The following is a 13,708-nucleotide window of genomic DNA, read 5'->3' on the forward strand; positions in this document are numbered from 1 at the left end:
AGCTCAGTTGGTAGAGCATTCGCCTGCAATGCAGGAGACCTGGATTCGATTCCCAAGTCAGGAAGACTCCCTTGGAGAAGGAAATGGCAACCCACTCCAGAATTCTTGCCTGGGAAATCCCATGGACAGAGGAGCCTGACAGTCTGCAGTCCATGGGATCACAAGAGTCGGACACGACTGAGATACTTGACTACCATCACTACCACTTTTCTTTAGTCAAAAGGTAATGGTATGGGTCATGGCCCTCATATAAGCACTAAAAACAATATAAGATACTTTATCTTGAATCATATAATTCCTATCCAAGTGTTAGACTTTTCAGTCTTTTGTCGAAAGATAACAGTATATATTTATGCTTGAAAACCTTTATTAATCATTATTGTACAATTAATGTTATCTTGAAATCTCATGGGCTTCCCTGTTAGCGTAGAGGGTAAAGAATCTGCCTGCAATGCAGGAGACCCAAGTTTGATCCCTGGGTTGGGAAGATCCCCTGGAGAAGGGAATGGCAACCCACTCCAGTGTTCTTACCTACAGAATTCCATGGACAGACCACAGAGTTGAAAAGTGTCAGACATGACTGATCAACTAACACTTTCTTTCTGCTTTGAAATCTCATGAGATTGTTTTTATTTTAAAAATGTTTTCATTTTAATTAAGCAGCTGTATAATTATTTATTATTATAACCTCAACCATCATCTATATTCATAAACTGATGTTCCTTTTCTGGTTTAGACCACCTGATTTAAAAATTTTCTGTCTAGCCATTAGGTTATATGTTATACAAATCCTGTGTGTCCTTACTTATGTTCTATTTTACTTGATGAATTGTATTTCCAAAGGAGGTATCTTATTGTCCATTCAGTAGTTCATTTTTCTCTCCCCTTTATTATTTTTTGCTTTTAATATTTATTTTACTTTAATATTTTAAAAGTATTTTTTAGTATTAATTAAAGTATTAATATTTTAATATTTTATTTTTAAATGTTTAAATCATACAGAAAAGTAGAGAAAATAGTATAACTGAAAACTTTGTCCACAATTCAGGTTTCCTAAATTAATGATTAAAGGCTGTACACACTACTAGATGAAGTAAATCAGACAGACGAGAAATATTCTATGACATCCCTTATATGTGGACTCTGAAAAGTAATGATACAAATGATTGTTACTTACAAAACAAAGAGACTCACAGACTTAGAAAATGAACTTATGGTTGCCAGGGGAAGGAATAGTTAGGGAGTTTGGAAAGGTTATGCACACAATGACTGCTAGAAATGGTTAAAATGGATAATCAACAAGGACTTCTTGTACAGCACATGGAACTCTACTCAATGTTATGTGGCAGCGTGGATGGGAGGCGGGGTTTGGGGGGAATGGATACATGTATATGGATGGCCGAGTCCCTTTGCTGTTTACTTCAAACTATCACAATGTTGTTAATCATCTAGACCGCAATATAAAATAAAAAATTAAAAAAAAGGAAAAACATTGTACATGGATTTTATAGTTACATTGCCTGTTTAATATTGTACTCCAATTATAACTATGCTACTATATTCAAAATCAGAAGAGTGGCTTTCAAGAAAGAAAGATGGAATGACTTGTAGCTGACTAGAAATCTTCAGAGAAGGATGGAAATAGGTAAAGGTTTTCCTGGACAACCATCAGACAGTGAACCAGAAAAAGTAAGATAAATTGTCAAAGCTGATCATAGCAGGAAATTTTCCAGGTAACTAAATTGGTAAAATCTCCCCTTTGTTGCAGGAAAAAAATGTATTGACTGTAGACCCAGTAGAAGATATGTATTAAAAGATATATTACATGGAACTAACTTATGAAACTGTGGGAATTGGCGACACTAACTTGAAACTTGGAGTGCAGGTGGTTGGGAAGGGTAGCCTGGAACTCTTGGGCATGAGATTAAGCTACTTCTCACAGGCAAAATTTCTTCACCCTCAGTTCTCCTCTTAAGGCCCTTCACTTGATTGAACAAAGTTCCTCTAAATTATCTAGAATAATTTTTTATACTTAAAGTGAATTGAACATGGACTTGAATCACCTCTAATAAAATACCTTCACAGTCACACATTACTGTTTGATTGAAAAACTAGGAAATAAAGCCTAGTAAAGTTGATACATAAAATTGGTCACCATGGTCCTCCCTTGTCAACTTAGAGTTCACATTTATCTCCTTAAATCATGCAATCTCCAAAATAAAGACAATAACAAGGTCATTCTTCCACCTAACACAATACAAGTATCCCGTGTAAAACCAAAACTACGCTAATTCTTTCTCCAGAAGCAGCAAAGTCCTTGGGGATGTTCACTCTTTTCCCTTGATATCTGTAACTTAAACACTGTGGTATAAATTTAATTTATTAATATATTTTATGCTAAATGATATATATACACATATATGGGTATACATATACTTATAACAAAATAAATATTTATAATATTAAACTATTACAAATCTTATTTCATTTCTGCAACTGGTCACATGGTCTTTACTAATGTTTGTAATTGTCTTTAACAACCCATTCCATATTCTCTTTGCTCTCAAAAAAGCACCTCAGCTGTCCATTGTTCTTTGTCTAGTATGGTGACTGAAACCTTCATTCCTGAAGGGTCTGGGCCATTAGAAATCCTGCCTGAACCAAGTTGTTGTAATTTTCCACTAACTTTAATCATGGTGCTAAGAGATTTCCTGTATCCCAGTCATACTCTTTCCCGGTAAGATCAGTGAATGCCATGAGCATGGACACATTGCTGTATTTCATTTTCTGTGAAACACATTTCGTTTATTGATCAGAAGCAATGCATTGTGGAAGAACTACAAGAATGGATAAATCATTCTGTAAATCCCCAGATGGTAGCTTTGACAGAAGTACTGCATTTAGGGAAGGCAATATTATGTCAAAGGTTAGTGTCTATTCCAGGAAGAACATCGTGTTGCCCCTTCCATGTTGGAAGTGGTCCAAAGTAACCAGTCATCATCAGGTAATTGGCAGGAAGTAGTGCCATATTAGGGACTCAGTGTTGGTCTCTGCTGCTGACAGATTGGACACTAGCTCTAGCCAGGTCATCCTTAGCAAGTACATGTCAATGATTCTGAGCCCATGCACAAATTCCACCCCTGCCATCATGGTCATTTCACTTATAAGCCCACTGGGAAATGACAAAAGTGGCTGGGGAAAAAGACTATTGTCCACAGAAAAGGTCATCCTATCCACTCATTAAAACAATAATTTTTTGATGAGGTCAATTTTTGGTGAGTATTCACATGGAACACAAAATATCTTTATGATTTTTTTTCCCATTCAGTTCAGTTCAGTTCTGTCCCTCAGTCATGTCCAACTCTTTGCAGCCCTATGGACTGCAGCATACCAGGCCTCCCTGTCCATCACCAAGTCCTGGAGCTTACTAAAACTCATGTCCATCAAGTCAGTAATGCCATTCAACCATCTCATCTTCTGTCGTCCCCTTCTCTTCCAGCCTTCAATCTTGCCCAATGTCAGGGTCTTTTCCAATGAGTTAGTTCCTTGCATCAGGTGGCCAAAGTACTGGAGCATTTCAGCTTCAGCATCAGTCCTTCCAATGAATATTCCGGACTGATTTCCTTTAGGTTGACTGGTTTGATCTCCTTGGAGTCCAAGGGACTCTCAAGAGTCTTCTCCAACACCACAGTTCAAAAGCATCAATTCTTTGGTGCTCAGCTTTCTTCATAATCCAGCTCTAACATCCATACATGACTACTGGAAAAACCATAGCTTTAATTAGATGGGACCTTTGTTGGCAAAGTAATATCTCTGCTTTTTAATATGCTGTCTAGTTTGGTCATAATTTTTCTTCCAAGGAGCAAGCATCTTTTAATTTTATGGCTCCATTCAGAGAAGTATAATCACATTTCCTCTTCCCTGACTTCCTTGTCTCCAGTTTTTGAATCATGCTCCTTGTAAATCCTGGACCATCCAGAAAAACCATTGATTAAGTATATAGATTTATACTTTTGATCATTTCTCTTACTAGGCAAAATGGACAAACAGGTGTTCTGGTCAAGGTTCTGTCCATTGGGACAAATTACCTTTACCATGGTCCTTCAGAGATATCTGGAAAAGGGCTGTACTGCTGTAACTGCCCATGTTAGGGTGGCTCCTGCATATTGTGCAGAATCATCTGTAAACCGTGTCCAGGTTTTCTCTTCCTCAGTCAACTAACTGGTCACAGAGAATTCCCCAAGATGCTGTATGTGTGGCCTAGGAGATAAAAGGTAATGTAGCAAGAATAAGAGCCACGGGAAATTGGGCCACTTCCCCATGCAACTTATGTCTTCATGGCTTGTTCAAGCCCCACCTCATACATATCACTTCCATTCTATAATGGGGCACTACTGTCCGTGCCTAACCCTATAGCTTGGTGGGTCAGATAACACTCAATTTATAATGGCAGCCAGGTCCTTCATGGCCTACGGTTAAGTGTTCATTGTCTGACAAAGCCCAATAGTAAGCTAAAAGCTGTTTCTCAAAAGGAGAGTAGTTATTCACAGAGATGTCAGGGATTTACTCTGAAATCCTAAGTGTTTGTTCTGTGATTCATATAAAAGGGTTTCTTAAAAGCTCTAAACAGCATCCCTATGTACTACTGACACTTCCAACACCATTGTATCTGTTGGATCATATGGCCCATAAGACAGAGAATCTTAGACCTATTGCAGAGCCTTTTCTTATTCTGCTGCTGCTGCTGCTAAGTCGCTTCAGTTGTGTCCGACTCTGTGCAACCCCAGAGACAGCAGCCCACCAGGCTCCTGTCCCTGGGATTCTCCAGGCAAGAACACTGAAAGTGAAGTTGCTCAGTCGTGTCTGACTCCTAGCGACCCCATGGACTGCAGCCTACCAGGCTCCTCCGTCCGTGGGATTTTCCAGGCAAGAGTGCTGGAATGGGGTGCCATCGCCTTCTCCGTTTCTTATTCTAGAGCCTGCTTTTTGAGTCATTCGGTAGATGAGCTGGAATAGCTCACCCATGTGAGGAATATTGCCTTCAAAATCAAAGCAGCATACTAGATATTATGCCTCATTTTTCCTTACCTTACAAAGGATGTCTTGACACGCCCCTCACTGTAGTGGCGGCCTTCCCGGCCTGAACCCGGAGGTGTGATGCGCCCTTCCCTCCCTGGCGCGGGCTTGTGCTCGTTGAGGCAGCGGCCTCTCTGTCGCACCTGTCCACTGGCAGCCCTCACTGAGCCTCACCTGGTCAGGCCACCGCTCCCGTCACTCACCCACCCCAGGCAGGCAGGCAGGGCTCCGCTCCGGGTGCGTCAGCTCCAGGGCCACCTCGGCACTCATGAGGCTGGCTGCTGGGGCCAGCAGCAGGCTGAGCCCACAGTGCCTGTTGCCTCAGACAGTGATCACGACTGCCTGACGTGTCAGCCATCTTTATGCGGCCACCATGTTGTCTGCAGCCTGCACGCCTCGGCCACCGAGGGCTGGAGGACGACACTGCTGGAGCAACTTGGTACTTTGGACTTGCCGGCTTTGTGGAGTCGCACCTCTATGCTCCGGGTGCAGAGGCAGAGAGGCAGGACCAGCTATTTGCCGCTGCACTCAGCCTTCACCACAGTGGGCCCCTCCCCACAGCAGGAGACTGTTAGTGAGAAACTGTCAACTAGCTGCCATTATCGGCCCTGCTCGGCCATTGGTCAGTGCCAAAATGGGGCCCTCCCCCTCTTGATTATAAAAGGAGCCCCAATTCCGACTGAGGGACAATGTTTTACTTGAGATTGCTAGTTGCTGTGAAAGTGCTGCACTCAATATGCCAGCAAATTTAGAAAACTCAGCAGTGGCCACAGGACTGGAAAAGGTCAGTTTTCATTCCAATCTCAAAGAAAGGCAATGCCAAAGAATGCTCAGACTACCGCACAATTGCACTCATCTCACACACCTGGAGAATCCCATGGAGGGAGGAGCCTGGTGGGCTGCAGTCCATGGGGTCGCTAAGAGTCGGACATGATTGAGCGACTTCACTTTCACTTTTTACTCTCATGCATTGGAGAAGGAAATGGCAACCCACTCCAGTGTTCTTGCGTGGAGAATCCCAGGGACGGGAGAGTCTAATGGGGTTTATGGGGTCACACAGAGTCGGACACGACTGAAGGGACTTAGCAATAGCAGCAGACGCTAGTAAAGTAATGCTCAAAATTCTCCAAGCCAGGCTTGGAGAATTCTCCAGCAATACGTGAACTGTGAACTTCCAGATGTTCAAGCTGGTTTGAGAAAAGGCAGAGGAACCAGAGGTCAAATTGCCAACATTCACTGGATCATTGAAAAAGCAAGAGAGTTCCAGAAAACATCTATTTCTGCTTTATTGACTATGCCAAAGCCTTTGACTGTGTGGATCACAATAAACTGTCGAAAATTCTTCAAGAGATGGGAATACCAGACCACCTGACCTGCCTCTTGAGAAACCTATATGCAGGTCAGGAAACAACAGTTAGAACTGGACATGGAACAACAGACTGGTTCCAAACCTGAAAAGGAGTACGTCAAGGCTGTATATTGTCACCCTGCTTATTTAACTTATATGCAGAGTACATCATGAGAAACGCTGGGCTGGATGAAGCACAGGCTGGAATCAAGATTGCCGGGAGAAATACCAATAACCTCAGATATGCAGATAACACCACCCTTATGGCAGAAAGTGAAGAGGAACTAAAAAGCCTCTTGATGAAAGTGAAAGAGGAGAGTGAAAAAGTTGACTTGAAGCTCAACGTTCAGAAAACTAAGATCATGGCATCTGGTCCCATCACTTCATGGGAAATAGATGGAGAAACAGTAGAAACAGTGTAAGACTTTATTTTGGGGGGCTCCAAAATCACTGCAGATGGTGACTGAAGCCATGAAATTAAAAGACACTTACTCCTTGGAAGAAAAGTTATGACCAACCTAGATAGCATATTGAAAAGCAGAGATATTTACTTTGCCAACAAAGACCCGTCTAGTCAAGGCTATGGTTTTTCCTTTGGTCATGTATGGATGTGAGAGTTGGACTGTGAAGAAAGCTGAGTGCTGAAGGATTGATGCTTTTGAACTGTGGTTTTGGAGAAGACTCTTGAAGTCCCTTGGATTGCAAGGAGATCCAACCAGTCCATTCTAAAGGAGATTGGTCCTGGATGTTCTTTGAAAGGAATGATGCTAAAGCTGAAACTCCAGTTTTTTGGCCACCTGATGCAGAGAGCTGACTCATTGGAAAAGTCTCTAATGGTGGGAGGGATTGGGGGCAGGAGGAGAAGGGGACAACAGAGGATGAGAGGGTGGCATCACTGACTTGATGGACATGAGTTTGAGTGAACTCCAAGTGTTGGTGATGGACAGGGAGGCCTGGTGTGCTGCAGTTCATGGAGTTGCAAAGAGTCAGACACGACTGAGTGACTGAACTGAACTGAACTGAGTCTGCCCTCTGGGTCTTCCCAGTTGGTGCAATGGTAAAGAATCCTCCTGGAATGCAGGAAACACAGATTTGATCCCTGGGTTGGGAAGATCAGATCCCCTGGAGAGGGAAATGGCAGCCCATTCCAGTATTTTTGCCTGAAAAATTCCCATGGACAGTGAAGCCAGGCGGGCTATTGCCCATGGGGTCACAAAGAGTCAGACACAACTGAACACACAGTCTGCCATTTGCTCAGTCTTCTAGCTTCTGATTAAACTCATTATTCCTTGTTTAAACAACTCATCTTTCAATTTATTTGTCTGTTATGGGGCAAGCAGAACAAGCTTGGGCTCGGTAACAACACTGCCAGACACCTAGAAATTTCACTTCCATGGAAGGTACTTGAATTTTTGTCACATTTATCTACAATCATCTGATAGGTAAATGTCTCATTGAAATGTCTAGAGTAATTGCTGCTTCCTGGTGTTGTTGTTCAGTTGTGTCCAACTCTTTGCCACTCCACGGACTGCAGCATGTCAGGCTTCCCTGTCCTTCATTATCTCCTGGCGTTTGCTCAAATTTATGTCCTTTGAGCCGGTGATGCTATCTAACAATCTCATCCTTTGTCACCCCCTTCTCCATTTGCCTTCAATCTTTCCCAACATCAAGGTCTTCCCACTCATTTCCAGTGAGTCTACTCTGTGCATCTGGTGGCCAAAGTACTGGAGCTTCCTTCAGCTTCAGCATCAGTCTTTCCAGTGAATATTCAGGGTTGACTTCCTTTAGGGTTGATCTGATCTTGTGCTCCAAGGGACTCTAAAAAATCTTTTCCAGCACCACAATTCAAAAGCATAAATTCCTCGGCATTTAACCTTCTTTACGGTTGGCCTCTCTCATCCATACATGACTACTGGAAAAACCATAGCTTTGACTATAAGGATCTTTGTTGGCAAACTGATGTCTTTGCTTTTCAATACATTGTCTAGGTTTGTCATAGCTTTTCTTCCAAGGAGCAGCATCTTTTAGTTTCATGGCTGTGGTACCATCTGCAGTGACTTTGGAGCCCAAGAAAATAAAATCTGTCACTGCTTCTACTTTTTCTCCTTCTATTTACCATAAAGTTGTGGGACCAGATGCCATGATCTTAGTGTTTTGAACTCTGAGTTTCAAACCAGCTTTTTCACTCTCCTCTTTCACCCTCATCAAGGGGCTTGTTAGTTCCTCTTCACTTTTTGTCATTAAAGCAATATCGTCTGCATATCTAAGGTCGTTAATTTTTCTCCTGGCAATCTTGATTCCAGCTTTGATTTATCCAGCCAGGCGTTTTGCATGAAGTACTCTGTGTATATGCTAAATAAATAAGGTGACAGTATACAGCCTTGTCTTACTCCTTTTCTAATTTGGAACCAGTCAGTTGTTCCAGGTAAGCTTCTAACTGTTGCTTCTTGATCCGCATATAAGTTTCTCAGGAGACAGGTAAGGTGGTCTGGTATTCCTTCTCTTTAAGAATTTTCCACAGTTTGCTGTGATCCACATGGTCAAAGGCTTTAGGGTAGTCAACAAAGCAGATGTTTTTCTCCCTTGCTTTCTCCATGATTCAGTGAATGTTGGCAATTTGATCTCTGATTCCTTTGACTCGTGAAAACCAGCTTGTACATCTGGAAGTTCTAGGTTCACATACTGCTGAAGCATAGCTTAAAGGATTTTGAGCATAATCTTACTAGCATGAGAAATGAGAGCAATTGTCCAGTAGTTGGACTGCAAGGAGATCAAACCAGTTCATCCTCAACGAAATCAATCCTGAATATTCATTGGAAGGACTGATGCTGAAGCTGAAGCTCCAATACTTTGGCCACCTGATGCAAAGAACTGACTCCTTGAAAAAGACTCTTTTGTGGGGAAAGATTGAAGGCAGGAGGAAAAGGGAATGACAGAGGGTGAGATGTTTGGATGGCATCACCGACTCGATGGACATGAATTTGAGCAAGCTCCTCGAGGTGGTGAGGGACAGGGAGACCTGGTGTACTGCAGTCCATGGGGTCACAAAGAGTCAGACATGATTGGGTGATTGAACTGAACTGTCCAGTAGTTTGAACATTCTTTGTCATTACCTTTATTTGGGATTAGAATGAAAATTGACCTTTTCCAGTCCTGTGGCCACTGTTGAGTTTTCCAAATTTGCTGACATATTGAGTGCAGCATTTTTACAGCATCATCTTTCAGGATTTCAAATAGCTCAGCTGGAATTCCATCACCTCCATTAGCTTTTTTTGTAGTAAGGCTGCCTAAGGCCCACTTGACTTCACCATTCCATGATAAGAAAAAACAATAAGCATGATATCTTTGTAATAGAGCCAGACAAGTGCAGCTCTTTTCATGAGGCCATTGCTGTGCCTTATTCCTCCCGTCTTCCCCTACGGTGTTACCAGGCAACAGTTTTCATGGGACTGGTACTGAGAGGATAACAGGCAGGAATGCCAGGGGTCTCCAAATGGAGGAAATAGGCTGCAAGTGTTAGACATTTTTTGTCTCTCCCTTAAGCAGCAGGAGGAAACAAACTCTCCAAGGAAAGGTTTTTCTTAAGCTGTATTAATGAAACTATGTGTTTTCTTTGGAATTTGCCTTTCTTCAAAATGAGTCCACCTAAGACTAACTTTTTTTCTTTTCTCAAACCTTGGGCTGATAATAATTCGACAAATCAGTATTCATATTGATTATTTTATGCCTGGGGGATGACACACCTTGTGCCATCCTATCTCAAAAACGCATATTGTGGGGGAGGGGCCTGGTGAAACTCCCTCAGCCTTGAGGTGTCTATCTTATCTGATTAATAACTTTCTAAGTTGGGAGGAATTGGGGGCAGGAGGAGAAGGGACGACAGAGGATGAGATGGCTGATGGCATCACTGACTCGATGGACGTGAGTCTGAGTGAACTCCGGGAGTTGGTGATGGACAGGGAGGCCTGGCGTGCTGCAATTCATGGGGTCGCAAAAGTCGGACACGACTGAGCAACTGAACTGAACTGAATAGACATAAAACTGCTTGCTAAAACTAGCACGGGGGTCACTCTCCATCCCATTTTTGATGTCAATGTCAGAAGCTTTCTCAGTCCCTTTTCACTTTAATAAAACTCTGCTATCTGGTCCCAAAGCTAAATCTTCTTCTTTGGAGATCATGAATCCATGATGAGCCATGTTAGTGAGGAATTCAGCCAAAGTTCCAGTGGGAGTGGTGGTTGTCAGTTGGAGAGCGAGGTGAGAGAAGGATCCTGGCCTTCTCCCTAGAGTCTTCCAGCTTGCCTGGCCCTGGGCCAACGGTCGAGTTGAGAGACCAAGGAATGAGGCTGGGGGCTGTGTCCTGCAGATCTCCAAAGCCCTCACCAAGGCTACCCACTGGCTTGACCCAGGCCTTGAGGTAGTGGTGAGCTTCTCCCCCATCCCTGTTTCTGTGACCTAATAGCAGTGGCTATTAGTGTGAACCTAATAGATTGGGTTCACAGTCTATGGGACCTAGCCGACTCCTGACCCCCACCCCACTGTTTGGGGAGCCTGAGAGCCAGTTGGGTCCTGGGTGCCTGGTTCCCTCAGTGATGACAGCTGGGCAGGGCCTGGGGACCTGGTCCTGAGGAAGCTACCAGCTGAGATCTACCTTCTCTTAGTCAAGACCAGGACCTTGGCAGGGGAGAGTTGTGCCTTGGCACCTTGCCTTTCTTGTCAGATCAGAAAGTGACATTTGTTTGGTGGACATTTATAAGAATGTCATTAGCTGACCATGACTTAACCTCAAGAACAAAGGATTTGACGCCAAGAAGTTATTTTCTAAGAACATCATCATCAGCTAACCATTAGTCTCTGTGAGTCAGACTGCTATGCTTACTGCTTTCACTCTGCCACCCATTACAACAGCCACGTTCAACTTATCTTTGGTGATTAAGATATGATGATGGCCATGCCACATGAGATTCCATTATCCCATTGCATTTAGAGATCCCAGTTCAGTGGTAGCAGCTCCCACTATAATTTCAGACCTACACAGAAGAGCAACCACAGGGCCCTTAAACGATGCTGGATCTTCTCTCATAAATTTGTTTCTCACAGTCATAGTGAAAGATGTATTCTCCCAGAGTGGTTGAGCAGGCCTTATTTGATAAACCCATTCCAACAGTTTATCTCCCAAAGCCTTTGGACAGCTTACTCTACAGTATATAAACGTAAATCTTACACCTTAAATTCTATTTACTGTGGTAGACCTACCCTTGCACTCATGTTTTAGCCAGCCAACTAAACAATCTGTAGAGCACTTTCTAACCTCTTGAGCTGAAACGCTGAATCCAAGGTCTCTACATAGTGGGCCATATCAATAAGTTTAGCCTTATCCAACTTTTTTCCTCCCACCATAATTCCATACCCATGAGCTCCATCCCCACACTTATCTCCCAGATTTCTGTCTGTATACTTTGGAAAAATCATGCTGCTTCTTTGATATATATAACAACTCTCACCCTTTGAGTTTGCTGGAATATGAGTCTACTTACACGTTTGGAAGCAAAGAGGGAAGATGAGAGTGGTCCCTGAGGAGAATCTGCAGTGTCTTAATGGCAACAACCTCAGGGGTGTTTATTATATGTTTCTAAGGCAAATGAGGGCCAAACTTTTATGAAACAGCTAATTATTGGTCAAAAAATTAGCAGAACAGTGTCCTCAGAGCCCTGGGAATCTATTTGTCCCTAGTCCAATTGTCAGGTTCCCATTCCTCCCTAAACAATCCCTCACTTTAACAGAAGACATCCTGGAAATTTAGGAATACAATTTGCATTATAATTGAGCTACTAACATACTGAGACTCTGGGTTTGGTTTTAGGGCCATATAAGGAGAATAACATTTCTACCCTTTTCCTCACACTTGAGAGTCATTGAGGCAACATCTGTAGGTCTTCTGACTCAGCAAACATCTACTCTTTGAACAAGAAGTGCTCTCCTCTTGGAGATAATCATGAATTCCCTGCCCTCTAATAATCTGCCCAGGGAACAGAAGGGAATATGGAATGATGACTTATAGATCCCACTTTACCTTAAGAAGATGACTAAACCATGTTAATACAGACCACTAATGTGTGTGTGTGTGTTTCTAGGAAGAGCTTGGTGGTGTGCTATTGTGGAATCTACAGAAATCCACCTCCTTCACAAACTAGACTGTCTAGGATCTTCTGTATTAACATGTGAGCTTTGACTACAGTTTTCAATATCTTCCCCATAACCATATAAGGAGGGCAGAAACTACATACTTTCAATAACGGGGTCACTGAGCCTGGCACCATAGCTAGTACAAAGTAGAAATTAAATAACATTTGATGAATTCATAAAGAAGCTCAGCATCAGAGAAAATATTTAATGGACTAAAATAGAGGCCATCAGCACTAAGTTCTAATCACCTGACTTAACTGAGCAGCAGCAAGCTGACAATACTGACATTTAAAGATACACACATCCTTCCTCTGAATATATCCAGGATTATATCACTTAACAACTCTTCCACTGCCACCCCTCTGGCCCAAGTCATTGGCTCCTTTCTGGGTCATTGCAACAGGTTCCTAAACAGTCTGCCTGCTTCCTTTCTGGTCCCTGTAAAGTTTTTAACAGATTAACAAAGCAAAGTCTTTAACAAAGTGACAATTCCTCTTAAACAAAATTCAAATTATTTCAGTTTCCTATTCAAAGACCTCCAATAGTTCCCTGATTCACTTAGAACAAAAGTCGAAACCTTCACAGTGCTTCTACATGCTTACTCCGCTTACTCTCTGACCTCGCCTCCTACTCCATCCAACCCAGCTTGCTCACTCCAGTCCAGCTCCATTGGTCTCCTTGTTTGCCTACCTCAGCTTGACCTCAGAACCTTTTCAGTGGCTCTTCTCTCTAAAATGATCTTCACATTTTTGCTCAAAGGACATTTTCTCAGTAAGATCTGCTCTAACCTTTCTATTTAAAGTCAACAAATTCTTTCCACATTCTCTGTTCCCCTTACCTTTTTTTAGCTCCAAAGCACTTGAAAACTCCTAATATACAATGTGACACTTATGATATTTTATTTCTTGTTCTCCGCCACCTAGAAGGTAACATCCCTAAGAAAGGATGGTTGGTTATTTTTTTCTAGATTATTGCTATATAATGTGTTCCGTGCACAGTTGAAGTTAATACATATTGAATGAGAAAAAAAGACAGAATCATGGAAGAAAACAAAGCATGCAAAGTTAAGGTTACATATTGAATGAGAGAGAGAAAAAA

The sequence above is a fragment of the Capricornis sumatraensis genome, chromosome 16 (assembly GCF_032405125.1).
Source record: "Capricornis sumatraensis isolate serow.1 chromosome 16, serow.2, whole genome shotgun sequence".
In the NCBI taxonomy this organism is placed as follows: Eukaryota; Metazoa; Chordata; class Mammalia; order Artiodactyla; family Bovidae; genus Capricornis; species Capricornis sumatraensis.